Source organism: Micropterus dolomieu, linkage group LG19 (genome assembly GCF_021292245.1).
Source record: "Micropterus dolomieu isolate WLL.071019.BEF.003 ecotype Adirondacks linkage group LG19, ASM2129224v1, whole genome shotgun sequence".
Taxonomy (NCBI): Eukaryota; Metazoa; Chordata; class Actinopteri; order Centrarchiformes; family Centrarchidae; genus Micropterus; species Micropterus dolomieu.
Genome location: NC_060168.1, coordinates 29,945,329 through 29,950,690, shown reverse-complemented (window position 1 = coordinate 29,950,690; position 5,362 = coordinate 29,945,329). Strand labels below are relative to the sequence as shown.

Genomic DNA, 5,362 nt, shown 5'->3' with positions numbered 1-5,362 from the left:
GGGGGGGGGGGGGGGACTTACCCCCCACACACACAATCTGCTGAATAAGCTGATTGACTGCAGCAGCTGGTGGGAAGAGGAAGTGGCACTCACCCAGACAGATGCGGATTGGCTGTCAAGTCGTCACAGTACAATGAAGAACCAATCAGACAACACCTAGGGAGGTTTCATGAAACATTAAGCGGACCAATGATGACGGGGCATTGACGTGATTGAAGTTTTCCTCTCACAGGAAACAAAAGCACCGTAGGACGTCCCATCCTCTTCCAATTGCAAAAGGACTGTCAGGATTTTCTGGTGGAGGGTAACAAAAAGAGATTTACGGCTCACTCTGTTGGATTTTCTGAGTCGGAAATAAAAGATTTATGTGGGTTGTAATTTATTTCAAACATTTAAACAAATTATTAAAGAAAGTGCATGCCCACTAGGCAGCAACTATTTTGCACAGACGAATTCAAATGAAAGTTTAAACGACTGTGTATTTTGAGAGCGTAACATTAACTGTCATCAAATATTAAAGGGTGAGTTCACTCAAAAATTCCCCATAATAGGTAGCTGTGAGAAAAAAAATAGTTTTTTCTGGAGTTAATAAGAGACAACTCTCACAATGTAACTGAAGAGTATATAATTTAAATTGGGCTAAAAAAAAAAATGCATCTGATCACGACTACAGATACGTTATCGGCTGTCTGAGGATGTGCTTAGTGCTCTTCCAGTATGCGTGCTGGTGTTCTTGGGAAAGATACTGTAAATGTGGATGTGCCGTCAGTGTGTGAGTGTGTGTGAATGGAGGTAAAAAGGCGGTATACAAGTACAGTCCATTTACTTTAAGGACATGTAACTCTGTTTAGTAACACTTGGAGAAAAAGTCCTTGTGTTATGTTGAAGTGCAACGACTTCCCCGAGCTGGTTGATGGAAAAGAGGAGACAAGAGATCAGATTCAAACCACACCTTTATTGAGACAGATATATCTGGAGACCCTTCCTGCACGCTACCTAAGTCAAGGTCTGACTAATCTTCCGCTAAGCTGTGTATATGTTGATGAGACATCACCCAGCTGCACATCCCATGTTACCTTATATGGAAGTTGTCAATAGGTGTAGAATATTTCTAGTGTGCCTTAAGGGCTGTCATGTGAGTGTGTGTGTGTGTGTGTGTGTGTGAGTGACTGTATTAAGAAAAGTATGAAGTGTGTCAGAGTGTATTATTGTCCGGGCCCGGTCATTCAGCACAAGCTTCTAACTGTCTTAACTGCTGAGTTACCTAAGATAAGCATGTCGCACAATATTGAGTATCATATGAGCAATCATAAGTAATAAGTAAGCATATAAGAGAACCATATCATGCAATATCACTGTAGGGTTGTGTTGTATATCCACAGTTACCCAATGGCAAACTGGAAAACACCTTCAAACAAGTGTTTAACTTTCAAGAGGTAGTGGGGTTGCAGTGACTGCTTCATTCAGCTTCATTGGTTTCATCAATGCATCATCTCTCACAATAGACCTTCCTTCAACACAGAAAAGTTGTTGTTTTATAGAGGGCAGACAGGCAATGTTCCTGCAAATCCAAAAACTAACAGGGTGGAGATTTAATACTGACAGAGCAGGAAGGATACAATACGAATGTCTTTCATTTTTACATCTGTTATTTTTGTTTGACTTTAGATGTGTTATTAGAAAAAGAAGAAGTATTTTATTATTTTCCTGCACAAATGTTTCCTCACCTTAGATGGGTTAGTAAATTGAAAACATAAGATAAAGATAAGATATAAGATAACTGCAAGTACTTCAGAGGTCAAGAAGCATTTTGTGTAGCCTTGGCAGAGGTATGCTGAGTGCTTTCTGGTAATGGAGCATTTTATTGCTATAAATAAATAATTGACAATAAAACATTGAAAAACTTAAAATCAATGTAGAACAATTGTTCACTATTTCACCAAAACAATAGTAAACCAAATACACAGACTCAAAGGTCATCTTATAGCATGTGCCAATAAGCCCTGAAAATAATAAGAATAATAGAATGTGGTTCGGACATCTGATTAGGATGCCTCCTGGGCGCCTCCCTTTGGAGGTTTTGCGGGCATGTCCAACTGGGAGGAGACCCCAGGGGAGTCCCAGGGGAGACCCAGAACTCACTGGATGGATTACATATCTCATCTGGCCTGGGAAAGCTTTGGGATCATCCAGGAGGAGCAGGAAAACCCTGCTTAGCCATTTCCAAATCGACCCCGGATAACCAGAAGACGCTCCGTATTTGTATAGCGCCTTTCTAGTCTTTTCCACCACTCAAAGCGCCTTTACACTACATCTGCATTCACCATTCACAAACATTCATTCACTGAGCCTAAGCCGGGGATTGAACCGCCGACCTTCTGATTAACGGGCAACCCACTCTATCTCCTGAGCCACAGATGTTAGCATGAACCCTGAGACAATGAAGGAATTCATAGCAGTCAGACTCAATGAGTCTGGAATGAGGGAGGCAGGAGAACTGGTTCATTAGACCGGCATGTCAGGGAGGAATGCTGCAGGACGGCATTCTTTTATCAGCTGACTTATGTTGATGTGACGACAACTTAAGGTTGTTTGCAGAAGAACAGGTCTTCTGCAAAGTCACAATACACTTCAGGTATTTATCTAACTCCCCACAGTGACCTGAGAGACACAACCTGCCTTTCCAAGCATAAAAATGTTCCATTACCAGAAAGCAGTCAGCATACCTCTGCTGAGGGTATGCAAAGTGATGAAGCCTATGCTTCTTGTAATTGACAACAGAGGCAGACCAATAAAGCGGCCAGGCAGATATATCAGCCGATATCCTATTAGAGAATATAATCAGCCGATAAATAACAAGAGGTTACAGTACAGAAATGCCAAACTAGGTTGAGGTTATTTAGAAACATAGTTAGTCCGTCAGAGAGCACTGGCAAGTTTTCACCTGTAGGTTCGGTGTGTATAAGTCACAATGTATGAAAATACAAAAGCAAACGTAAGGGATCCGTATCACAATTTGCTGTAATGTTAAGTATATCAAATATAAAATTACTATCGGATGGTTTATCTGTGTTTAAACTCTCAAACTCTTAAACTCTGAATCAGTATCTGCCTCAAAAATCTAGTATCAGGCGGGTTATAATAGACAACAGGTAATGTTTTAATTTCCTATCTGTATTATTTTCTGCATTCTGCAAAAACACCCTATCTGATAAAATAAATAAATCCTTTTAAAAACTCCTGGATTCACCCTGGGTTGCCCTGGTGGCATAGTGTTAAAGTCACCGAACATAGAGCGACACACCAGGTTCACATGCGACCAGGGACCCTGTTGCATGTCGTTGTCCATTGCGCTCTCTTTCTAATTTCCTGGGCCATCTGTGTACTATTAAGTATCAATAAAGGCATAAAATTCCCAAGAAATATGCAACTAGAAACTACTCGCTCATTTCTTGGCCCGCAATCTTAACTTTCTAACAAATTTCTTTAACCTTGCTTAACTCATGCAGCGTCAAAACCCTTCTTGGATGGGGAGAGTTTATGAATTAGCATGACATCATGACTGGAGAAGAAAGGTCATATGATAACTTAGTAAGAAAGCTAAATGTAGAACTGTGTTAACTGTAATTGCAGGGTTGGTGAAGTTTCTGGCTACTGTACACTTAAGTCTTCACATAAAAACATTTAGCTTGACTTTGGTAGTGTGCTGAAAGACACAGACATGTGCGAAACCCCTATACATTTGATGCAGCTGCCAGAGATCAGAACACTTCAATCCCCGCATCAGAACCAGCGTTATCATTTGCTGAACAGGAAGTTCTGTTAATAACCCATTAAAGATACAAACAGCTGAGGAAAGATGACAAGGCTGAAACTAAGGCAGTGATGATCGCATCATATGACACACCCTCACTACCACAATGAGTGAAGAATTATTTTAGGATGACTGCGAGTGACAGCAGATTAAGGGTGAAATCACAGCTTTACTTTGTGTTATTTTGTCTCAACTACAGTGGCTCAGTTTACATTGTCTTACTTGGCTTGTTTAGTTTTCACACTGTACTGTACTTCATGGACACAAGCTGCTTGAATAGAATTGGTAACTTACTTAATTACACTAGGGAAGAGATATTGGCAGTGGGGGGATAAGAAAATTCAGTGAACAAATATATCAGATATCATCATCATCATACAAGAGCTGAGTTAATAAAAAGTCAATGTAACTCATGTGACTCCAAATTGTCTAAAAACTGAAAGGGAAAACATATTCTTCCACAGGGGACTCTTTCTTTAGTATCCTAATTGATAACCCGTGAGTATGACTACATCCACCTGGATGATGCCCCACAATGAAAATGATAAATTGATCATAAATAGTATTATTTATATGCGTTAGGTTTCTTCTCTCAGTACATTTCCACTCAGGACAACAGAAGCAGCAGCAGAAGAAGGAAACATCATTGGCTTCCTAATCACTACAGAACTGAAATAAACAAATTCAGACAGACTAAACATTTTTCACATGAGCGCATGATGTGTTTATCTCTCAGTCTGACTTTGTCTGGCCTGGGGAACCGCCCTATCTCTCAAAAGGCTTTACAGTTTCCCTTCCTGTCTGTCCCATTTGCCTTAAATCAAACAAGAAAATCTGAGTCAATGGACAGCTTTACATCCATTTAGTAGTTTCACGTGGCATAAACTCTGAAACTGAAGTGAAGTTACTTGGCTCAAAACACATCCAAGATGCATTAAGTAAATATACACTCACCTAAAGGATTATTAGGAACACCTGTTCAATTTCTCATTAATGCAATTATCTAGTCAACCAATCACACACGCGTAAACAGAATGAGAACATGGATCCATCATGCCTTGTTACCACTGTGCAGGCTGGTGGTGGTGGTGTAATGGTGTGAGGGATGTTTTCTTGGCACACTTTAGGCCCCTTAGTGCCAATTGGGCATCGTTTAAATGCCACGGCCTACCTGAGCATTGTTTCTGACCATGTCCATCCCTTTATGGCCACCATGTACCCATCCTCTGATGGCTACTTCCAGCAGGATAATGCACCATGTCACAAAGCTCGAATCATTTCAAATTGGTTTCTTGAACATGACAATGAGTTCACTGTACTAAAATGGCCCCCACAGTCACCAGATCTCAACCCAATAGAGCATCTTTGGGATGCGGTGGAACGGGAGCTTCGTGCCCTGGATTTGCATCCCACAAATCTCCATCAACTGCAAGATGCTATCCTGTCAATATGGGCCAACATTTCTAAAGAATGCTTTCAGCACCTTGTTGAATCAATGCCACGTAGAATTAAGGCAGTTCTGAAGGCGAAAGGGGGTCAAACACAGTA

General features: G+C 40.7%; 1 protein-coding gene across 4 annotated transcripts in view; it reads right to left on the bottom strand.

The window, feature by feature from the left end:
• arhgef37 (Rho guanine nucleotide exchange factor (GEF) 37) overlaps positions 1–5,362 on the bottom strand; it is a 30,759-nt gene that overhangs the window by 23,964 nt on the left and 1,433 nt on the right. For 2 of the 4 annotated variants that reach the window (XM_046031269.1, XM_046031271.1), the window contains exon 2: positions 94–294. The exons of the other annotated variants lie outside the window; for them this stretch is intronic. The gene's annotated coding sequence lies outside the window, so the exon portion shown is untranslated. The remainder of the gene's footprint in view (positions 1–93; positions 295–5,362) is intronic. 4 annotated transcript variants of the gene reach the window in all.